Below are 25,905 nucleotides of genomic sequence, written 5' to 3'. Positions count from 1 at the left end.
TTGGATTGAGCAGGTGCAGCTTGTTGTGCCCACTCCGAACAGACCATTGATTCCTTATTCACAGTCACCCACCTTCAGCATGATTCATCATTAAGATATTTGGTAACAGAGCGAATCATTACTGCTGCTGAGTGAGTCAGGATGATGTCCCTTACTTCCCTGGGCAGTGACCTGGATGAATTCAGTCCGCATTTTAATGTCTTAATCACACATTTTAGTTTGAATTGTACTGTGCTCTCATTTCACCATTGCACTTTCACAAAAATCTCCAGTCTCCCTCTGACAAAACTCGTCCAGCTTTAAAATAATGTCTGAAATAAGAGGTGTAAAGCGTTTCTCCGCAGTACCCAAAATATGGCGGTACCTGAACTCAGCATAACTTGCTATCAGATGTAAGTGTTGAAACAATTTACATGAAAAGAAACAGAACATTTCTCATCGTATGAAGTCAGGCCAGGTCTGAACCCTTACAATATTACTTTTATCCTTATTCCAGATCTTCGCCTCTTCTGTCTCTAGATGAGCTTGTCATTTTTATCCTGGCTGCAGATATTCACCATTTTCCTTTCCGATAAGGCGTAATGAGGCGCTTTACATAACACAAGTAATGTGAAATATTTTCATGAACATGTTTAATATTGCTTTCTGTTGTCCAGTGTTGGCTACAGTGGTGTCCAACTCCAGTCCTGGAGGGCTACTGTGGCTGCAGGGTGTCATTCAAACCCTTTTCTTCCTCAGTGACCAGTTTTTGCCTACTAATTCATTTTTTTCCTTTCATTTTAATTAACTTTTTTTTTATCATTCCTCTGATTTGCTTAATTTTTGCAAACAGAAATAAGATGTAAAGTGAGCCAACAGATGACCAGCTAAATCAAGGCCTTAAACTCAAACCACTTTCTTATTTAGAAGCTGATCCTTCTTGTTAATTTAACACTGTTACTTAATTGGCTTGTTGGTTCCCTCTTTCTGCCACTGAAACTTTTCCAAAACATTTGATTTTCTTTTTACTAAGAGCACTGTCACAATGTTTTGTTGACCTGAGCAGATCAATATTATTGAGACCTTTACCGTCTTCACGTTCTTTGTTTTCAGATATTGTACGATGAATGCAGATTAGCTGCTCATGTGTTGGCTCATTTTGTATCTTATTATTGTGTGCCTGCTAATTAACTGGAAAAAACAAACAATTAAGGAGTTTGAGTCTTAAATTGCAAGTCAATTAAAATTAAGGTGAAAGAGGTAATTAGCAGCAGTGACTGGTCGGTAATTAGGGAAAGGGTTAGAATGAAGAGTTGGAGACCCCTATTGCAGAATATCAGAAACTGTTATCTCCGTTCCTCATGAAAACAGGTCAGGTCAGGTTAGGTTGGGGAGCATGCACTGGTACAGCACTTTGCCACACCCATCACACGACCAAACAGCTCAGGATCCTGGTTGGCAGCCCCCCAGACAGACACGCGGTCCAGTCTCACTCTATCTGCTGCAGCCAGGTGTTACGTGGGCGACCCCTTTGCCTGGTCCAGCTGCTTGGGTGTTTAACAATGAGGATCCTGTGAGCTGGATCACCCTTTGGGAATTGCATCATAACTGACCCTCCCTCACAATGCAGGTGATGTGCCTCATTCAGGACTCCATGAGCAACACAAAGTCAAACCAGCGGTAACCAAGGATTCTCCAGAGAGACACAGTACCTAAGGAGTCCAGTCTCCATCTCAGGTCACTGGATAGCGTCCATGTCTCACAACCATATAGCAAGACAGGAAGTACCTGGACTCTAAAGACTTGGACCTTCGTCCTTTTGTAGAGATATCAGGAGTGCCACACACCCCTTTCCAGTGACCTCATGACCCCCCATGCTCTCCCAATCTGTCTACTGACTTCATAAGAAGAGTCACCAGTCATGAATGTCACTTCCAAGGTAAGTAAAGCTCTCGACGAGGTCGACACTCTCTCCGCAGACAGACACACTGCTGATGGCCATGCCCAAGAGGTCATTAAAGGCCTGGATGTTGGTTTTTATTAGGACACTCACAAGCCCAGACCCTCAGACTCCTCACTCAGTCTCTCACGAGCCCCAATCAGAGCCTCCATTGATTCCTCATGAAAACATATGGTTAAAAATTATCCAGCCAATATTACAAACTACATGAGGTAAGTAACATATAAAAAACATATCATTTTGGGGTGGGTTATTCTGTTAAAACAGCATCTGTTTGGTCCATTGAAACATCTGCTCGACTGCCTTAAGGATGTTAAATGCTGGTTGGCTAATACCATCCTTTTGTTAAATGACAAAGGTGCTGCTTTACGGCCCTCCTGTTTCCATCAGTAAACTTGCCATATAACTCATGTAAAAAACCGGGAAGTAATTTTTTGATTCTTCCCTCCATTTCATCAAACAGATAAATGCTGTGGTCAAGAATAGTTACCATCATCTCAAAAGGATAGCCAAAAATCAAGCCCTTGTTATCTGCCAAAGACCTGGAGATTGTCACCCATGTCTTTGTCTCCAGTAGGTTGGATTATTATCTTGGAGTCAGTCACACTGTCTCTGTCTCGTCTTCAGCTGGTTCAAATTAAACTCATGTAGGAGGGAGAGCCAATTACTCCTATCTTGGCCTCTCTTCAATGGCTGCCCATCTTTTTGTCTCAGCAGGGACACTTGCAGCTTGGGACTGTCCCAATCTAGGAGTCTCCTCTAACTGTACTTTCAAATCAGAAATTTCCGCTTTTAAACTGTTAAAGTCAAATGACCCAGGATTAACCTCAATCCTGCACACGAGCTGAGCGAACTCGGGGTTGCTTTGTGCTCCAACTGGACTGTTGTCTACGCTCTTCCCATTCCTCCTCCTCACGAATTTCTGTGAGCAGCTTCAAAAAAGATGGGGGGTTTTGCTTTCTCTCCCTTAGCCTGAGATGTAGCAGCATAATTTCAGACTCAGTAGCCCCTCTTAATAACTTTTCCACCCGGGCTTTATCTGCTAGATCAGCCGAAAGACCTCCTTTCTGACCTACTTTAGCAAGCAACTTCTCTAACCTCCTAAGGAATGAAGACAATAGTTCCCATCTTTGCTGACGTAGCATCCTAAATGCAATGTATAAGTCTTCCCCTGACTCAATTGCCCCAAATATATTTTCTACAGCCTCAATATATTCTGCAGGCCGAGCGTCAGGATTAGCCACTCTTATGGCTTGAATGACTTCTAAAGCTGGCCCTTTCAGACTCTCAATTAACCTCCTCCACTTCTCTTTATCGGAGCAGTCACATTCCTCCACCATAAGCCTTGCTTGATCAGCCCAAACATCTAAGCCTTCTTCGCCTGCAGGTGGGGGACTCACACCAGAAAAAAACCCTTAAACGCCTATAGGCATCATTTTCATTTGAGGGCCTGACTGTCTTTCCTATCAGCTCCCCAACAGCCCGAATAATAGACTCTGGGTTACTTTGACCAGTCTTATCACGCATGTACAGAGCTTGTACATCGTCCATAGTCATCCCTTCATCTTTTTTTTTTTTTTTTTAATTTTATTTATTAATTTTATTGTAATCATTCCATACAAATAGATCAATTTATAACAAAAAGAAAAAAAAATTGAAGACAAATCAAACCCTATCCCTGAGAAGGAGAGCTTAGCCAAAGGAGAATTGCTTAGGGCTTTTTAATAAGGCAACAATAAACAAAAGAAAGGAAAAAATATATATAGGTAAATAAAAAATGGAGAAGGAAAATAAATGCGGTAATAGTTATTTCTCTTATCTATATATATAAAATCACTATGTGCGTCCAGGTGTCCGTGTGTGGGTGTCTTCTGTTGAAGTGCGCATGCGCGGGGCACGGTGCGATGCGTGATATTACTGTCAGAGAAAGTTAGAGGCGTTTTACGGAAATACAAACCAGTATTACTGCGAGAGGAAATTAAAGGTACACAATACAGTGACGCATATTACAGCCACATACAAGCCAGTATTACTGTCAGAGAAAATTAAAGGTATATTACAGACGCGCACGCCTGTATTACCGCCAGAGAAAATTAAAGGTATATTACAGACGTACAAGCCAGCGGACGTACAAGACGGCATCCTTCAATAAGGGCGCACACAAAAAGGCGCGCGTAAATAAAGATCTGCACCTTTGGTGCTCTTCACATATTCCAGAGCCATTTGAACTAAATTATCTATGAACGCCTTTATTCGCCGCGCTCAATTGAGGTCGCCCTTTTGAAGCTCGCCTTTTTGTGCGCGCCCTTATTGAATAGAGCCGTACAAGACAGTATTACTGTCACAGAAAATTAAAGACACACAATACACTGCGGCAGCCCACGAAGAACGGTCAGCTCAGCAAGTAAACATCAACAAAAGAAAGGCTGAAAGAAAGAAAAATACGACCAACAAAAAGAATGAGGTCAAAGTCCCATGCCATTTAATACAGACTGTTCCTACTAATGTTTACGCACTACTGTTCTAGCGCCCGTTATTCTAACGGGCTAAATGACTAGTTCTAAAATAATATTGATTAGATCCTGCCAGGTTTTGAAAAAATTCTGTACAGATCCTCTAACTGAGAATTTGATTTTTTCCAATTTCAAATAATATAAAACATCGGTTTCCCACTGACTTATCAGAGAAGAGTTAGGATTCTTCCAATTTAATAAAATAAGTCTGCGTGCCAAAAGTGTAGTGAATGCAATCACCGTTTGTTTGTTCTTCTCCACCTCAAGTCCGTCTGGAAGAACACCGAACACAGCTGTTAATGGGTTAGGAGGGATTGTGACCCCAAGGCTGTCTGAAAGGCACTTAAAAATTTTGGTCCAAAATTATGTTAGTTTGGTGCAGGCCCAGAACATGTGACCCAGTGAGGCAGGAGCTTGGTTGCAGCGTTCACAGGTTGGATCTTGCCCTGGAAACATTTTGGGCAGTTTTAAGCGAGACAGATGAGCTCAATATATAATTTTTAGTTGAATAATTCCATGCTTTGCGCATATGGAGCTCGAGTGAATTCTCTGCTTTGCTACCTTCCACTCCTTTTCTGATATATTGATTAAGAGATCTTCTTCCCAATGTCCTCTTGGCTCTTTGAAAGGTAGGGACTCTAATAAGATTTTATATAATGCGGAAATGATGTTTAATTCCTCGAAATTGAGCAGTATTTTTTCCAGCATGGCGGAGGGTACGAGGTGAGGAAAATCGGGCAGTTTCTGTTTAATAAAATTTCTAATTTGAAGATAGTGAAAGAAATGTGTAGCTGGGAGGTTGAATTTGGAACGTAATTGTTCAAAAGATGCAAATATGTTGTCTATATAAAGATCTCTGAGTGTTTTAATCCCAAAACTTTTCCAGGTATTAAAAACTGGATATGTTTGTGAGGGTTGAAAGAGGTGGTTCTCTTGCAGAGGTGTCACTAATAAAAGATTTTCCATCTTAAAATGCTTTCTAAGTTGGTTCCATATTCTGAGTGAGTAAAGCACAATTGAGTTATTAGTATATTTGCGATAACTTGCATTTATTGGAGAGCAGAGCAGGGAGTATAAAGAAGTACTACAGGATTTTACTTCTATTGCGATCCAAGCCTGTGTATGTTATGTTCGTTTTTTTGTGTCCAGGTTTTTATGGCTTGTATGTTTGCTGCCCAGTAATAAAACTGAAAATTAGGTAGAGCCATGCCACCTTCTGCCTGAGGTCTTTGTAGGGTCGCTCTTCGGATATGTGAGTGTTTTGAGTTCCAAATGAATGAGGTTATTGTTGAATCTAATTGCTTAAAAAATGATTTTTTTTTTTCTTTAAGTAGTTTTTCAAATTTTCCAGCGAAACTTTCTGGGCTACCATCCACTCTATTGGTAGTCACTAGTTTCCAAACACCCCCATCTCCACCATTAGGTAAGACTTCTGGGGGAAGAGCTGCTGGATCCACCTCAGATCGGCATTCGCAAAGCACCTTTAAACTCCTCTGTGTAGGGCTGTACTGGGGTCCGCAAATGCCAATACAAGGGCGTGTTGTACAGGACTCATCCCATCTCTCATCAAAAGGGTCAATTTCTTTAAAATATTTCTTTGTCGTTGCAATAATGTGTCTCCGATCCAATCCAATAATTCAATACAGTAGTCATCCTCCATCCTTAGATCATCCCCCAAACACCACCCCAGTTTCTCTTATCAGATCCCCGTTCTCGTCTCATAAGGAGAGCAGACCAAGCTCTTTCAGCGGCTGCTTCAAAACTCCAGAATGAGTTACCTTTATTTGCTTCGATGGTCCTGATATTTAAATCCATATCTTTTTTTCTCAGCTTTTGCAGACACTGAATAATGTTTTCTATTTCTTATTGGCTTGGAAGTTGTTATGTTCTTTTAAGCTTTGGGGTTTGGAGACCGTTTTGTTTGTATAGTTTTATTCAGTATGTCACAGCTTTATTTTTGTTTTATTTTGTACTGCACTTTGCTGTTTCAAAATGTACTTTATAAATACATTTGACTTGATTTTTAAAAATGTAAATGGGTTGTAATACACTAGCACCTGGTGGTGGTGGTGGTACAGAACCCTAAAATGTCCTTCCTAAGGTGCAATGCAGTGATATCACTTTCCAATGGGTGGGGATGGATGCCTTAACATCAAAGAGGGCGACGTGTCTGTGTAAGATTATGCGGAAAAGAAGTCATGATAAGCAGAACAATAAAACCGAGAAGAAGTAACTAAATGTATGCTAACATAATGCAGTGTCAATAGATACAAACAAAACCTGCCGTGTTCACTCGAAAAGAGCGCATCGTCTTTTCCATGGCAAATGATACTTCCTGCTGCATTTCTAATATATTGCTCACATTGGTTGGCAGAATGTCTAATAAAAATGGCACCATTTCATTAAAGCATTAAACTAGTATGAGCCTTGAACCAGACAGACATATTTTAAGAGGCCTGAATGAAGCAGTTCATACTGTAGAACGTTTGTGTACAGTGTGAGTCTTATATGCATAATATTCTGTGTAATTTTAATCAGGCTGTGTTACAATACTATTCCGATAGCCAAGAAAAACATTTTTTAAGGAATATTTAGTTTCTTTTCGTGTAATGGTCTTCACTTAGTACAGGTGCAGAGCGTTGTGACAGGTTCACAGGTAAAATGCAAGTATACAATAACAACATTTATTTCTATTGCACATTTTCATACAAATGGTGTAGTTCTATGTGCTTTACAAGATGAAGAAGAAAAAGTTTAAGATTAGGCAGTACTAAGTAACAAGGAATAAAGTAAGGTCAGATGACTAAGGGGATGAAAAAAAAAATCTGTAGGGGTTCCAAGACCAAGAGACCACCCAGCCACCACTGGGCATTCTACCTAACATAAATGATCTCAATCATTTACATCAAGTACATTTTATTATTTACATGCTGCAAAAGAAAAAAGTTTTCCCACTGTTAGTATTAAGTAAATATTTTGAAAAGTTCAACTTTGTGTTAACCATTTCAATCTTTTTCCCTCGATAGTCAATAACAGAGAATGCCCAGCATAAACATTAAAAATGCCCTAATGGAGGCAGTTGTTGCAAGTTTTTAGGAATATGGGGACAAATTCATCAGCCACCCATAAGGTGAACAATAATTCAAACGCGCCATCTAATAAAAAAAGAAAAAGCAATGCATGGCCAAAGATAACGTGAGCAGTGTCATATCCAACTTTACAATGTAGGTTGAAAATAAAAAGGATTACAGTAAAATCCACAATAGATTTCACAAATTACTAATTACAGAATGAGTACACATTGTGGAAACGCTCCAGCTCCCCAAACACCCAACACGAGCAGGCTCAGGAAACGAGATTAAGCACAGAGAGTCTTTTACTGTGGGAAAACTCTTCTCACAAGCGTTTCCCACCACCACATCCACAAGTAAAAATAAAGCACTGTACAGCACAACTCTTTTCTTCTTCTCTCACTGGTCACTGCCTCCTCCACTTCTTCTCACAGGCTTCGTCCATCTTCCACCCGACTCTGGCTTGTCCTTGTGAAGCAGGCAGCTCTATTTATCTCCCACCTGGGGGTGCTTTCCGTCTTCCATATACGTGGTCCTGAAGCATTTCTGGCTGAGGTTGGAGTCCCATGAAATAGGGCTCCCCAGCACCTGCAGCACCCCCTTGTGGCACTCTTATAGAACCCAACAAGGCCAAGTTGATCAACTCCCTGTGGGAATCCAAGGCACCGCTGCAACCCAGGAGGGGCTGCCATCTAGCGTTCCGGGGAGATAATGCCTTGTGCACACACTTTCCCCCGGTCCTTGCACACTGAGGGTGTAAGGCTGCTGGCTGTCCCATACAACATACAAACACAAATTTGTTAAAACACACAGAAAATAAAGTAGAAACCAATTCACCTAAATGGAAACTAACAAAATCTGTTCACTATGGCCAGGTGACAATGGCAGAGTGGAAGGCAAAAATTCCAGTCAGTAGCATCCCTGGAGAAAATACGATACATCTCGGGGGGTCTCTGGCAGCCATATCACATGCACTTCAGAAAACGTCATCCACATGAAGCTAAACATGTTCGGGCCTGGCCAGTAACTTGGATGAGAGACCATTTAGGAAAAAGCTTGGGTTGCTTTTGGATGAGGTATCAGTGAGGCCAGCAGGGGGCGCTTACTCTGTGGTCTGAATGTGGATCCCAAAGCTTCAGTGCAGTGATGGGGACACTAAAAGAGCATTAACATTTTGTGATTACCGTATATACTCATGGATAAGTTAAACTATGTTTCTAGACTTCTCTAGCACCTTCAACACAATCCAACTTCTGCTCCTTAGGAACAAGCTGACAAGATGGGAGTAGATTCATACCTGGTGGCATGGATCGTGGACTATCTTACAGACAGACCTCAGTATGTGCATCTCGGGAACTGCAGGTCTGACATTGTGGTCAGCCACACAGGAGCGCCACAAGGGACTGTACTTTCTCCGGTCCTGTTCACCCAATACAACTCAGAGTCCTGCCACGTGCGCTGATGACCCTGCTATTGTGGGCCGCATCAGGAGTGGGCCGGAGGAGGAGTATAGGGACCTAATCAATGACTTTGTTAAATGGTGAGACTCAAACCACCTACACCTGAACACCAGCAAAACCAAGGAGCTAGTGGTGGATTTTAGGAGGCCCAGGCCCCTCATGGACCCCGTGATCATCAGAGGTGACTGTGTGCAGAGGGTACAGACCTATAAATACCTGGGAGTGCAGCTGGATGATAAATTAGACTGGACTGCCAATGTAAGAAAGGACAGAGCTGGTTATACTTCCTTATAAGGCTGGTGTCCTTCAACATCTGCAATAAGATGCTGCAGATGTTCTATGAGACGGTTGTGGAGAGTGCCCTCTTCTACGCGGTGGTGTGCTGGGGAGGCAGCATAAAAAAGAGGGACGCCTCACGCCTGAACAAACTGGTGAGGAAGGCAGGCTCTATTGTAGGCATGGAGCTGGACAGTTTGTCATCTGTGGCAGAGCGAAGGGCGCTCAGCAGGCTCCTATCAATTATGGAGAATCCACTGCATCCACTGACCAGGATCATCTCCAGACAGAGGAGCAGCTTCAGCGGCAGACTGCTGTCACCATCCTCCTCCACTGACAGACTGAGGAGATCCTTCCTCCCCCAAACTATGCGACTCTTCAATTCCACCCGGGGGGTAAACGTTAACATTATACAAAGTTATTGTCTGTTTTTCACCTGCATTATTATCAATCTTTAATTTAATATTATTTTTTGTATCAGTATGCTGCTGCTGGAGAATGTGAATTTCCCCTTGGGATTAATAAAGTATCTATCTATCTATCTATCTATCTATCTATCTATCTATCTATCTATCTATCTATCTATCTATCTATCTATCTATCTATCTATCTATATCTATCTAAGTTCTCCCGCAGATAAGTTGGGACATGATTTTACTGTATAATTTCCAGTATTTTGTAATATCGGTCGTATAAGTTGAATGCGGAAAACTCACGCTATTGGTCTAAGAGATTATGATATGCTAACGCCCATCTGAGAGAGTAACCACGGAGCACACGGCCTTTTGTTTCTATGTATTGTGCCTACGTCACCACATGGTAATACCCAAACTATTCCTAAGTGACATTTGCACTGTTTTGTGTTTTTTGTATCTCGCACCCTCATACACTTTTATCGTAAGAGCATCCCTTATCTACGATGGGGCATTCGATAAGAAGAAAATATGAAGCTGGTTTTAAATTGAATGTCATTGAAGTGGCGTAAAAAATTGATAACTGCGCTGCTGCAACAAAATTCGATGTGTCTGAGAAACTGATGTGAGATTGGAGGAGGCAAGAAGATGTAAAAAAAAAATGTAAGTGTTGCATTTTTCAACGAGCGTATAAGTCGGGGTCTGATTTTATGATCGATTTTTTGGGTTTCATGACCCGACTTACACATGAGTATATTTATGGTAACTGTCTTACATTCACTAATAATTAAGGTAAACATTCAGTTACCTTAGCCATACACGGATGTCTCCTCCAATTTTCACAGAAAGAGATGTGACAGAAACAATGGAAATGTCGAGATACACCACTCGCTTCTACAACTCGTGCTGCTTAGAGTGTTTCCATTTGATTGGATGTCAAAAACTTTTTTTTAACCTGTAAATCTAATTCTTTATGAGCTCTTGGATCAAGAGGGTGAATTAACATAAATATTAACGCAGCTATCGTTCAAATATACAAGTATCCCAGATACGTACCGTGGCTCAGTTTGTTCTGTCTCCCTTCAACTAGAATTTCATTCTCTCCTTTAATTATATTCTTTCAATGTGTTTCAAAGTATAATTCAAAATGTCCACTTAAAAACAATCCCAGAACAAAACAAACTATCATGTATCGTGTCGAAAAATGAAATGTGCTCCACACCTGTGTGAAAATTGTGCAGATGTGCCGTGCAAATCAGGCAGAGGGCATAGATGGGAGAGCCATACTGGGCTCTTTGAATGTTATGTGAAATGTAATGTCTGCCCTTGAAGACATGTATGGTATATATTATCTGTTTATTAACATATTTGTAATGCAAGTTACAAAATATTAATTAAGCCAGTATTTGTAAAGAGATTATAAGAATACAAACTGTATTGAATTATACAACTTTATTATTGGGAAGTATAGTTTAGCGATGGACTGTGGATAACTGTATGCCATGTGTTTTTTGTATCTTATGCATGTGTTGATTAGTGATAAAGGCATGTACAGTACTTAAAGCAGGGGGTAACAAAAAAGGGGGCACGAATGTTGCCATATGTGGCGTAATTTCGCTATTCGTAGAAAAATTAAAAATTTGTAGCGGTGTATCGGCAGCAAAAAATATAGGAATAAATTTTATTAGGGTTTCAAAAAAACATTATGGGGGGGGGCACGATTAAAACTGTTATGAAAACTCGGGTTGCAAATACTTAAAGAAAACATAGGAAAGTTTAGATTTAGTTGTACTTTGTCTAGAAATTAGTTTATTATACGATGTGCTGAGCTTCTTATCTTATGTGAAAGCATAAGATATGTTGTGTGAGGCTGCTGTCTTGGGTAAACATTGATTAATCGAAGAATCGAGCAGTAAAATAGGACCTGGACAGGACTGGTTTAGGGAGGAGAGGCTACCATGGGAGTGGTGTCGGCCCTACTCTTCCATGGCCCAAAAAATGCCAACTATGAAAATGACATAAATACCAGAATGTGTATAATGTACCAGAATACAGTGATGGTCCCAGAGGTCCTCCAAAAAAAAGACTGTCCAGATCAAAGTGTAGCACAAAAAGACCATTCATCTGAGCACTAGACACATTAGGTGTGTAGCTTTTGACGAGAACAGCTGCTATCCATCCAGGGTGTATTTTGAGGTGCACACCACACTCATATGTAATCACTTTGCTTCAACTTTAGGCACAGTCCGTTCCTTTTATCTTTTAAGATTTCAGTGGGTGAAAGAGTTATGACAAACATAAATTTCCTTTCTGCTTGGGGGAGTCAAGCTAAAGTTAGAAAATGGAACGAACCTTAACAAAATTGATCATGTCATTTCTCAATGTCGTCTCCACCCTTCTCAATATACTTGCGCCACCAGCCTGGCAGTGCCAGGATTCCAGCAGAATCAAAGGTTTTATCTTATATCTTATCGAATAGCAGGCTTCACATTGGCCTCAATACCATCCTGTAGACCTTCTCCCTTCCACTCTTGCTGATACCCATCTGTCACAAATCACTTCTGACACTCTTCTCCACCCACTCCACCCTGCCTACACTCTCTTCTTCACTTCTTCACAATCCCCATTACTCTATACTGTTGATCCCAAGTATTTAAACTCATCCATCTTCACCATCTCTTCTCCCTGCATCCTCTGACCTCCCTCTCATTCACACACATGTATTCTGTCTTGTTCCTACTGACCTTCATTCCTCTCCTCTCTAGAGCAGATCTCCACCTCTCCAGGGTCTCCTCAACCTGCTCCCTACTCTCACTACAGATCACAGTGTCATTAGCAAACACCATAGTACACGGGGACTCCTGTCTAATCTCATCTGTCAACCTGTCCATCACCATTACAAATAAGAAAGGGCTCAGAGCCGATCCCTGATGTAATCACACCTCCATCACTCCTACCGCAGACCTCACCACTGTCACACTTCCCTCGTAGATATCCTGTACAACTCTTACGTACTTCTCTGCCACTCCCGACTTCCTCATACAATACCACAGCTCCTCTTGAGGCACCCTGTCATATGCTTTCTCCAGGTCCACAAAGACGCAATGCAACTCCTTCTGGCCTTCTCTACACTTCTACATCAACACCTTCAGAGCAAGCATCGCATCTGTGGTGCTCTTTCTTGGCAGGAAACCATACTGCTGCTCACTAATCATCACCTCCCTTCTTAACTGAGCTTCCACTACTTTTTCCCATAACTTCATGCTGTAGCTCATCAATTTTATTTCCAAACTCACTTTACCACATGGCCCAGTAGGACATCTAATACACTGGCCAGAGTGCCACCAGGGTAGGCTGATGCTCCTAAAATGTTTAAAATATTCTAGTATTCAAATAAACAACAGAACAATAAAGCGTTGCACCCTGGGAACAAACACAGAAGTATACAATTATTCATGCATATATTAACACTCAGACACACATGCAATAAAAGCATCTGATTGTTAAAACAAAATTAACCTTCATTATCACATTTGTAAAATCTGTCATTTTAATATCACAGGGAACGATCACGTATTGAAGCTTCCAGTGAATGTTATTTGATTCTTCATTACTAATATAATCATGGAGCTCATTAATCACCAGCCTGCTGATCTGGTCCGACCTCAGTAGCAAAACGCAAACAAAAAAAAAAATTATTTTCAAAATCTGATGCGTTTAAAATGACAAGCCAGACAAGTGCTATCCTCCGAATGCCTGGTTATTTACACTGGATGGGCTGCCTTATTTCCCTCATAAAAATCACTTTTTCCAGAGGTTAGAATCCAATGTCCTTTTCAGTAATTCATTTTACACTTCTTTTTTTTTTGTTGTTGTTTTCTTTTCGTTTACTCGTTTGCAGGGAGTATCTATTAAACCCTAGTTAAAATTAAAAACAAGGTTTATTTTCTTTTGGGCCACAGCTTTCTGCTTAGCTATGGACCTTTCAGGCCTGCTCTCATCAGTTGCTTGACAGAACCATTAGGATTCTATTCCCAGCGCTCCAGACCTTTCACTGCTTATTAGCCAGACAATCCATTAAACCGGAGCGCATTATTCAGCTTATGCCCTCTGCTAAATTAAACACGGGTGGAAATATTCCATCAGAGCTGCTCTCTGGTCACCGTGACTTACTGTAACTCCGTGCCTGATCCAGTCAAGAGAAAAATAGGAACAGTACTTAATAAGGAACGTTAAAAAGTCGCCAAATAACAACTATAATAATAATAATAATACAAATCCCTTCAATTATTAAATTAAAGTATGACGTAGATTTGGCTTGATATGCATGGCCTTCACACCATCTGTGAAATGTCTCATTTATAGATTCTTCAGCCTCTGTCAGTAACAAAAACCTTCCAATCAAATTAAAATAACCGCCTGGCTTATTTATTTCACCATTCATTAAGAAACACCTGAAGGAAGAAGAGTGTAGGAAGAACGTCATGTGAAGTTATTTATAGTGGGAAGACTTGAGCGACTGTTATAAAGGCCAACTGTGCATTCAGAAAGTATTTAGACCCCTTCACTTAATGTGCACATAATTGTGTTGGAGATTTCATTTTAAATGAATACGTTTGCTGTTTTTGCTTATTAATCTACACTCAATGGCCCATATTGGAAATGTGCAGACGTGTTGTCAGGAGGGTTGGCACGCTGCTGCCTCACAATAAGGAGGCCTCTCAGCATGGAGTGTCTGTGTGGGTTTCCTCTCACCGTCCAAACACATGCAGGTTAGGTGAATTGCTGTCGCTAAATTGACCCGAGTGTGTGTTTGGTGTGGACTGGCGTCCTGTCCAGGGTTTGTTCCTGCCTTGTGCCCTGTGCTAACTGGGATAGGCTCAACACCTCTGGTCTGGATGAGGTGGGTTAGAAAATGACTTGACATGTTGTTCAGAAGGGTTTGGAAATTTATTAAAAACCAAAAACTGAAATCTCTCATTCATACAAGTATTCAGACCCTTAATGCAGTACTTTGTAGAAGCCCCTTGATAGCTTCAAGTCTTCATCTCTTTAATCTTTGCACACCTGTTTTTAGGTGGGTTATCCCATTCTTCCAGGCAGATCCTCCCATGCTCCAATAGATTGGATGGGAATTGCCTGTAAACCACCATCTTTAGGTCTCTCCACAGATGTTCTTTGGGGTTTAAGTATGGGCTTTGGTGGGCCACTCGGAGACCGTCAGAGTCTTGTCGTGAAGCCAGTCCAGTGTTGTCTTGGCTGTATGCGTTGGGTCATTGTCGTGTTGAAAGTGTGCACTCTTCAAGGACTGCTCTGTATTTATCTACATTCATCCGTCCCTCGATTCTGACCAGTCTGCCCAGAGCTGAGAAGCAGAGGTCAAAATCTCAGTATTATGAGAATGTGCCTTCTTCGCTGATTTTTACTTTCTCGTATACAAAGTATAGGGAAAGTAAATAGATAGATAGATAGATAGATAGATAGATAGATAGATAGATAGATAGATAGATAGATAGATAGATAGATAGATAGATAGATAGATAGATAGATAGATAGATAGATAGATAGATAGATACTTTATTAATCCCAAGGGGAAATTCATATGTATTTGTACAATTATATTATGTACAAGTATTGTAATCGTCCAAAAATTCAACCTCGAGATTTTGATGAATCTCGACGTTTTAGACCTCCCCGAGTCTGATTCACTTTCTCGTAGGGCAGCAGTTGTCAAACTGTGGGGCGCGCCCCCCGAAGTAACAAAAAAGGGGGCGCGAATGTTGCCATATGTGGCGTAATTTCGCTATTCGTAGGAAAATTTAAAACTTGTAGCGGTGTATCGGCAGCAAAAAAAATAGGAATAAATTTTATTAGGGTTTCAAAAAGGGCGCGATTAAAACTGTTATGACAACGCTGTCATTGGGAAAGTATCATAATCATTCAAAAATATGATTATGAGATTTTGATAAATCTCAACATTTTAGACCTCTCAGAGTCCGAAATTTTTGGAATTATGTCTGTGTGTGTGTGTGTGTATGTAAACACGATATCTTGAGTACGCTTTCACTTAGGTCAACCAGATTTTGCATCCAAGTATTAGGTACAAAACGTAGATTTCTATCAACTTTTGGGCTATTTCCGCTAATCGGAAGTGGTACTTTACCTTTTATTCATGCAGCTGCAAAGTCCGATTTATTCAACTTTACTTTAATAATAATTGTTCAATATGTTATTAATTTGATTTGATTTGTTGTTGATGGTTTTTTAATGCACATAATATAAAAATATAATCATTGTCTTGTGGTTTACTGCTCAAATATCCATCTTCATATCTGAGTAGATAGATAGATAGATAGATAGATAGATAGATAGATAGATAGATAGATAGATAGATAGATAGATAGATAGATAGATAGATAGATAGATAGATAGATAGATAGATAGATAGATAGATAGATAGATAGATACTTTATTAATCCAAAGGGGAAGTTCATGAGAAAGTCTAGGGGAGACAACTCCTGATTTTTCCAGATGCATCTATTTAACAGCATTTTAACAAAAATCCATGATTTTTGTATGTCATGAGCATATGAACATGTGGATTATGCAATATGAGTAATCTGAGATATTTTCATTAGAGCATTAGAACATTACAACACTCTAGATGAGAACAGGCCATTCAGCCCAGCAAAGCTCACCAGTCCTATCCACTTATTTCTTCCAAACAAAACATCAAGTCGAGTTTTGAAAGACCCTAACGTCTTACTGTCTACCACACTACTTGGTCGCTTATTCCAAGTTTCTATCGTTCTTTGTGTAAAGAAAAACTTCCTAATGTTTGTGCGAAATTTACCCTTAACAAGTTTCCAGCTGTGTCCCCGTGTTCTTGATGAACTCATTTTAAAATAACAGTCTCGATCCACTGGACTAATTCCCTTCATAATTTTAAACACTTCAATCAGGTCACCTCTTAATCTTCTTTTGCTTAAACTGTAAAGGCTCAGCTCTTTTAATCTTTCCTCATAATTCATCCCTGGGCTCAGCCTAGTTGCTCTTCTCTGGACCTTTTCTTGTGCTGCTATGTCCTTTTTGTAGCCTGGAGACCAAAACTGCACCCAGTAGTCAAGATGAGACCTCACCAGTGCATTATAAAGCCTGAGCAGAACCTCCAGTGACTTGTACTCCACACATCAAGGCGCTATATAACCTGACATTCTGTTAGCCTTCTTAATGGCTTCTGAACACTGTCGGGAAGTCGATAGCTTAGAGTCCACTATGACTCCTAAATCCTTCTCAAAAGGTGGACTCTCGATTTTCTGACCGCCCATTGTGTATTCAAATCACATTTTTACTTCCTATGTGTAATTCTTTACATTTACTGACATTAAATTTCATCTGCCACAGATCTGCCCAATCCTGTATGCTATTCATTGTTTGCTGTTGTACACTCCTGGGCCCCATTGGCTTGTATTATATCATAAACATTTTATCTCTATTGTGCATAAAATCTCTTTATCTCTGTTCTGTTTGAAAACACAAGTTTAAAAAATTTTGACAAATTAAGGGCTGCATACCCATAGGAATGAAAAAAATAGATCTCCGTAATATCTTTGTCGTTTCTCCTAGACAGTAATGAGATCAGAAAGAAATAAAATGGAGTCATGTTCTTTAGTCTCATGCTACTTAGATTTTTCTCCATTGAAAAAATACCCCAGAGTCTTCACAAGTGTCTCCTCCCAAGTTTCAGCAGAGATCTCAGCCCATTCATACAAGGGGCTATGATTTTCCATCCATCCATCCATCCATCCATTTTCCAACCCGCTGAATCCGAACACAGGGTCACGGGGGTCTGCTGGAGCCAATCCCAGCCAACACAGGGCACAAGGCAGGAACCAATCCCAGGCAGGGTGCCAACCCACCGCAGGCTATGATTTTCCAAGTAGTGTAATTTGAATGTATCTGCATTGTGTGCTCAGTAATAGATGGTGAAATGTATTTACAGCTGTTTGTGGTAATAAAACACTTTACAATGATTACAAAACTACAGTCCTGCCTCTAAATAGTACTATTGGTTGCTGGAATTTATCTTGTTGTATTCTAGTTAGATCACACTCATTCTGGAATATAAGGCTGACAATATGAAATGTGTTTAAATCCCACCGCTGACACCATGTAACTATGAGCAAGTTGCTTCACCTGCCTGTGCTCCAATTGGAAAAACAAAAGATATGTAACCAATCATATCTCAGACGTAAGTCACCTTGGATAAAGGCATCAGTCCAATAATAAGTCAAAAATATCAAGTCTTGAAAGACAATTAAAACAAGACCAGAAAGAGATCTCACAAAATATCACATGCTTTTCAAACCAAAGTCTTAGTTTTTGCTCCTATTACCTAAGTTGTCTAAAGCTCTTTCTCCAAAGGAATTTTAGGAGAAATTTCTGCAACAAAGTTGACTTTTAAATGAAACATAAATGAGAAGCTCTTTAAAATCTCATGAGCTATCAAAGATCAACCTTTGAGCAGCAAACATTTTCCTATGGATAATGAGTTTCCAGCAGAGTTTGCCAATTCCGAAGTATTGCAAGCCTGTGAATGCTTTACAGGAGTGGCGAGATGCTCCACAACCATCTCTGACAAGCTAAGATTACACAAACACAGGAAATGCATTCCCATCATGCTGCACTTTTGAATTGAAGACAGGACTCCTGACGATTGAATGAGGTGGAGTGATGGGTCATCAATTCAAAAGTGCATCATTATGGGAATGAGTTTCCTGTTTATGATGAGTGTGATGCACTGTGTGTTCTGCCACCTTTCTCTCTTGGCAAGCATTATGTTTCTCAGCAATTCCTGCTACAGTAGGCTTTGGGATTGGAGCAGACAGGCTGGCCTTCACTCCCCATATGTATCAATGAGCCTTGGGCAACAATGACCCTGTCGCCCTTCCTTGGACCACTTTTGGAACACCCCACAAGACCTTTAACAATATTTTTAAAAAATGCAAGTATTTTGCATGTTGTAAGCAAATGACTAATTAACAGACAAGTAATTATTGTTAGGAGACCAAAGCAGCATGCGGTATTCCAGGTGAGGTCTCAATGTCCAAAGCATTATAAGGTGTAAGCATAACCTCCTTTGACTTGTGCTCTACACGTCATGATTTAGAATTTAACATTCTGTTAGCCACCTTAATGATGTGCTGTTTATATGACTTGCATTTGTCAAGTCTCAAGTTTAATTCTTCTTGTATAATCGCATGCGTATTTTTAGCAGGGAGACATTTGAGAAAGACAACCAAAGAGGTGGAAAAGTCTTAATGCAGGGTCTGTTCTCTCCCCATTTAAAGAACGCTCAGAGAGGACTAGCCATCATCCATGACAACTCCTAAAAATGATCTGGATGACCTTTTGGGAGAACTTCTTTATTAGCTATACATACAAGTTTGATGGACCGCATGGTCTCCACTCATTTGTCAAACTTTTAATGTTCGGATGTGCGACACATAAAAGTAGATCCTTTTCTATCGATGTTTCAAACGACCCAGGAGGTTATTAAGGAAAATGAACTGTTAGAGAGAAAGAAAGAGAAATTGAACAGAGGAGAAGACCAAAGGGATCAGCTGCCTTTCAACATGAACTCCCCATGAGAGTAGCATTGGTGGTGAAGAAGCCTCTCATCACTGTCCTCCTCTTTCTAACAACTCCTTAATAAAATTCGAGCGACAGGTTACTCCCCAAAACCTTCCTTTGTCTCCGAGTTTATACATACAGTAAATACATGCTGAATATTCATCATCCTTAACATAATATGAAGAACGTCTTTGAGAGCGTGCCCCCCCTACAAGACCAGCGGGTTAGTAGCTGTTAAAAGCCCAATGTAACTTAACTCTCCCTGCCTTCTGGCTTCAAGGCTTTTAGTTCTGTCTAAATTAGCATGTTTGACCCTCATTTGTGTGTCTTAAGTTTCAATAAATGGATTGATTTTCCCTCTTCATGATGCTGCCCTCAGCCTCCTCCTTACGCCGTTTTGTATTTTCAGATACATTTATTTCTGTCATTTTAATAGAAATGCATTCTTAATTATGTGTATTTAATAGTATAGGGCGGAGTGGTGGCTCTGAGGCTAAGGATATGCGCTGGTATCCAGAAGGTTGCCGGTTCGAATCCCCGTCACTGCCAAAAGAGATCCTACTCTGCTGGGCCCTTGAGCAAGACCCTTAACCTGTAATTGCTCCAGGGGTGCTGTACAATGGCTGACCCTGCACTCTGACCCCAAGGGGTACGCATAAACTAACAAATTCCTAATACAAGAAATTGTATAAGGCAAAAATAAAGAACTTAGTTAACTTAGAACTTAGTATCTGCACATGCACACTATTCGAAGAAAAGTCCCTGTGTATCAATATAAATTGGAAGAAAACATTTAGCTACATAACAGATCCAAACATGAATATTTTAGTTTTAAACAGATAGACTTTGTTAGTAATCATTGAATGAAAAAGCAAAATGTTATCCAAAACTAGAGATTGTTAACTGATGTAGTGTATATAGTTCTGAAATTCCGCAAGACAGGAGTGAAATTATGGCACACAACTTGACCATCAATGTCAACGTGCCTGTTATGTATCACTTATGTGTATTTCATAATCTTCTTATATATAAACGTCTACGTCTGGAAGTGTGTGTGTCTGTCTGTCAGGAAGTGTGAGGCTACAACATGAAGCTCAAAGAAATCGACTCTGCCACCAAAGTGAAACCGCGAGAAAAGAGAAACTCGCTTAGTCACTAATACACTAGCGAGGCGAGCACATCGGGCAAAACGAAACCTCCTAGGAGAGAGAAACCCCAAATCTTAACCTTTGTCTTGTGTTTACAGTGTATATGCAGGGGTGAGCAAAACTAGGTTTACAGTTGCTCGCATGGAAAAAGACATGCACGTTATGATTCTTTCAATAGCTTTATTAACTCAAAAGAATGGCACAGTGCGCTTAGGTACAATCTCGTAAGTGCTCAAATTGCCAGCATCACAACTGTAAACCTACTTTTGCCCACTCCGTATTTTAACTGTTTCTTTTAGCTTATCTTTTACAGCACTTTGATTCAGTTTAGGATGTGTAATTGTATTTTATAACTAAAGTTTGACTTGCCTTCATTAGTGATTCCAGATGTTTTCCTTTGTGAGTGTATGTGCCCGACGTGCCCATGTATCTAACGGGCATCGCCGTTCACAGCTTTTTCTTGCCTTGAGCCCAGTGTTATTAGGACAGACTTGCAGTCTACCTCAACCCTGAACTGGATTAAGTGGACTTGAGAATGCTGTGTTATAATAATGACACTCTTATGAAAAATTTACTTTTCTTTTTTGAAAGCAAACTGAACAGAGTTTATTTTGGGGCAAAGAAAAAAATATCAATCAAAATAAAAAATGAACTTCATAGGAATGCGCCCAAAGAGCCCAATAAGTGAGAACGTGTCCGGTAACAAGTCAGGCTGTAATCCATGTGTGTACTGACCTGTATAATACATTTCTGTCTTAGACACTCTTAGTTCTACCCAGTAGTTTACAGAAAGTAACCCCTTCCCGACCTCCTAAGCCTCCACCATCAGTCATCTCTCACTGGGACCTCAGCCAAATGACAAGCACGGTGACACTGTCAGTATTTTTTTTTTCCTGCTGCTCCACAGCACACTGTTCATAAATGCTAATTATACTTAATGGATTTTCTAATCGAGTATGTTTCAGCCTCTTCAAACACCATTTGAACACCCCATAGCTAATATTTATGCCTTAAATTGGTATTCTTAACACTTCTTGTCACTGAAATTGCTTTGGGTTTTTGAGTTAATCCTTTTCTGAGCTTCATCGAGTCATTGATCTGTTAAAGCCTAATAAGGTGCCTTAACAAAAAAAAAAGTCTACCTTTGCATTTTGTGTAACTAAACTCATAGCATTTGCATTTTTATAGTTTAGCGGTATTTGGATTCTAGTCAGGGTTGGTCGGTGAAGGGCGAGCGTGTTGTGACTGTTTAGCATATGCAGAAGACGGCCTATCACTTGCACATTGCACGCAAGATTGGAAGATTCCCACAGAGGCGTGTAATTTGGAGATTTTTCGAGATTTATTTCGGTGTAAAACAGAAAAGTAAACTGAGGCACATGTAGCATGTGGCGAGGATGCGAAGATTCACACCATCCGAAGACGGCGATTTCTTTATTTTAATTTCGGGGATCCCAGGATAAAGGATATATTAATCAAATAATGAAGAGAAACAAAAAAAAACTATATTACGTAAAAACACTAAGGCAATAGCCCTCCTCAGTTCCCTGACGGTGATAATTATTTGCATACACTGCAAAGTAAACAATTAACACTAACAATAAAGTCCAATATGGTCTATTAGAGCACAAGCAGATATAAAAGATATATAAGTAAAATAATGAAGAGAAAACAAAAGCAATATTACACAAAAATGTATATTCAATAGCCCAGCCCAGATCCCTGACGGAACTGATTATTTACATAAACTACACGGCGAACAATTAACTCTTAACAGTAAAGTCCAACATGATCCATTACAGCAGAAGCAGATGATGATGATGGAGCATGGAATGAAAAGCCCTGTAAGCAGCCCTCTGAAGGAAACGTAAAGTTTTGTCCTACCAGTTTCCCATTGTATCTTTAAAATTTACCGTGCTTCCCCAATGAAGACATATCCAACCAAGGCAAAGCCACATGGACAAGCAGGCACAGGAGAGCACATACTTCCAGAAGAATACCAAAGGACGACTGAATATATTTTCGGTATATTTCAGTTTACACGTTTTAATCAATAGTTTACTGCATACATAGATGATAGAAACTTGAGGAGAGAAATTCAAATTGATGAGCTTATTAAAAAAATAAATCAATAAATAAATAATCAGCAACACTTTAGAACAAGTCTGGTTCAATGCCTCTAATTGTCTGCTAACAAAATTTCATTTAGTTATCCATTAACAAAATTTAGTTTGGTCTTAATAAGGGCCCATGCAGACTTGAGTGTTGTAAATTTACAGCGTCTGGAATAGTTCAAGATTTTTAACGGGGTATTCCAAGTATTTTTGAAGTATTTTTTTTTGGCAGTTTTTTTTATGTTTTTCAGACTTTTTACTTTCTCGTATATGAAGTACAGGGAAAGTATTGTAATCCTCCAAAAATCCGACCTCAAGATTTTGATGAATCTCAACGTTTTAGACCTCCCTGAGTTTGAAAATACCATTTTTGGATTTATGTCTGTGTGTGTGTGTGTGTGTGTGTGTGTGTACATGCATTTATGTGTGTGTGTGTATGTAAACACGATAACTTGAGTACGCTTTCACTTACGTCAGCCAAATTTTGAAAACAAGTATTAGGTACAAAACATAGATTTCTGTCAACTTTTGAGGTTTATCCGCTAACCAGCAGTGGTACTTTTTTTATTCATGCAGCTGCAGAGTTCGGTTTATTACAAATTTACTTTTATAATAATTGTTCAATATATTATTAACTAGCCATCCCCCATGGCCCCACCCACGTAGAAGTGAAATAGGACAGCGAGGAGGGTCCCGCATGGCTTCCTACTCCTGACGTCACGTTTCCCCCTCCCCTCGGCCCGCAACCTCTGTCTCACTCCTGCAAGCGAACTATGACTCTTAGCACGATGAGAGATGTCGCAAAATCAACCAGAATGTTCAAGCAAATTCTAGAAAAAAAAAACAGATCTAAGAACATAAGTAGTTCTCTTGTGAAAAGCGTACAGACATACAAACAGACAGACAGATGTTCAATTTTATATATATACTAGTAACGGCGCACTGCACGTTATACACTTGACTTGAGCATTCCTAGTTTTCATCCTCTTTCTGTTTGCTCAGAGGTTGATGCGCTTGCTGCTTCCTGAGCAGCTCTTCTTTACTCCACCCTAGCGGCCCGCTGCTTCTCTTCTTTCATTGGCATCTTTTCACGTTAAACCTGATGAAGTCAGTGTTTGTGTTGTAATTAGTGAGTACGTTTTTTTAAATTTTTCACTTAAGTTGGCACTGAAGTCTTCAATCTGCCTCAAGAATGATTAGCGAAGGTGGTGGGGAATGAGAACGGCGCCCATATGCATGCGCCGCATGGCCGCCCTGCTGCGCGCTGCAGAGAGTTGAGTCTACAATAAAAAAAAATAAAAATAAAAAGAGTAATAAAATCATAACCCCGAAAGCGGATAGTAGACGTCACGTAGTATATGCGTACCAATAGGTTGTGGAATATGACCCGGACACAGACAGGCAGACAAGTTGTAATCACCCCACACATATTTATTGAGGCGTTCCATATTTACAAATCAGTACTCACAGACTCCCAATACCCCACAGTCCAGGCCAACACAATGCCTTCTCTCTCTCTCTCTCTCTGTCTGTCTTCAGACCGCCTCCTTCTCTCCTCCAGAAACCTTGTCCTTCTTCCACCCGACTCAAGTCCATCTCTGAAGGGAGGCGGCCCCTTTAAATAAGCACCCGGATGTGCTCCAGGTGTGTTCCCGGCAATATCCCACCGACACGCCCCAGTGTGGCGGAAGTGCCGGCTGTCTCCCTGGAAGCACTCCGGGTGTCCCTGTTCCTCTTCCCCCCAGCACTTCCTGAAGTGCTGAGGTCCAGGGTCCTCCAGGTATTGGGGTCCCCCTGGCGGTGACCACGGGCTCCTACAGGGTCGAGCTTCCCAGCTCTGTACCCGCGGCCCCCAGGGCGGTTGCCCCCTCGAGGTCTGGAGGAGGCACAAGCCCTCCTCCGGTCTTCTTGGGCGTCCCGGCTGGGTACCACCCCCATCCGGGTACCACAAGGTGAAACGGTTTGCGAGCTACAGGTGATTTAAAATCCTGGACAGACAAACGAACAGCCACAGTAGCGTATTATAGAAGAAGATATAGAGATTTGATTCAATTTGTTCTTGATGGTTCTTTAATGTACATAATATAAAAATCTAATCATTGTCTTGCGGTTTACTCCTCAAATATCCATCTACTCATGATTTTTTTTTTAATTGTTTTCAAAGAAGGTTTTTGGAGGGAAAACATAAATGAAAAACATAAACATATTTTGTGGGTTGTGAGATGATTGTCATATCTCTGGAATGTCTTTTCTGACTTTAGGGCTTTTAATCCTGTGGATCATGGTATTGAAAGAAGGAGTCGTTATCACAGTCGTGAGCGCAGATATTTGTCACGTATCAGGTCCAGAGGTCTACAAATAAAGCTTAGAATAGTCTGTTTAATCATAATTTATTGTTGAACTTGTAAGACTAATATTGGAGTCTTTCAAAACAAAACATCACTCAATATAAAGTTCAAGAGATGCTTAAATCTTTTTCTACCTCGAATTAGAAAAATTCAGAGGTGTTGTCTTCAGAGCCATCGAGCTTGTTTAACAAAGTGACTTTCTAACACTTGCTCCACGAACGAGAAGCTCACGATTTACTGGTTGTCCTACGTCCCTATCCTCACCTACGGTCATGAGCTTTGGGTAATGACTAAAAGAATGAGTTTGTGGCTACAAGTGGCCAAAATGCGCTTTCTCCACAGGATGGCTGGGCTCTGCCTTAGAGATAGAGTGAGAAGCACAGACATCGAGGAGAGACTCGGGGTAGAGCTACTGAAGCCTTCACATCGAGAGGAACCAACTGAGGTGGTCCAGGACATCGGATACATCAGCCTCACTAGCAACAACAACATTTACTTCTAGAGCACATTTTCATACAAATGATGTAGCTCATAGCGCTTTACAAGATGAAGAAAGAAAAAATATAAAAATTAGGCAATGCTAATTAACTCTTTGAGGGCTGAATATGTTTTCCAAAAAACTCAGTTTTCTGAAAAGCACACAATACAATGGTTTCACACATCAACATCAAACGTCAATTGCTACCTGCTGTTGCTGCTGTTGGCGCCTGTTCGGCATCTCTGGCAGCAGTGGCTGCGCAGGGGCGGCGTGATGGCTACAGATTTTCATTCTAACCCTTTTCTTAATTAGTGACCTGTTTTTGTTGCTAATTAACTTCATTTGAATTCATTTTAATTGTCTTGTTTTTTTAGGTTTGTTCCCCTGAATTGCTTCATTTCTTTCCTTAAATGGAACCCAAACAGAAATGAAACATGAAGTGAGTGAGCCAACAGGAGACCAACTAAGTCAGGGCCTCAAACTCCAACCAATTTCATTCCAACCTGTTGCTT

The 25,905-nt window shown here is 40.4% G+C and overlaps 1 protein-coding gene across 1 annotated transcript in view; it reads right to left on the bottom strand.

Moving 5' to 3' along the window:
- The window catches only part of cntfr (ciliary neurotrophic factor receptor), a 766,412-nt gene that overhangs the window by 482,698 nt on the left and 257,809 nt on the right, over positions 1–25,905 (bottom strand). The window lies entirely within an intron of this gene.

This window comes from Erpetoichthys calabaricus, chromosome 7 (assembly GCF_900747795.2).
Source record: "Erpetoichthys calabaricus chromosome 7, fErpCal1.3, whole genome shotgun sequence".
NCBI lineage: Eukaryota > Metazoa > Chordata > Cladistia > Polypteriformes > Polypteridae > Erpetoichthys > Erpetoichthys calabaricus.
This window is presented reverse-complemented; position numbering and strand designations above follow the sequence as displayed.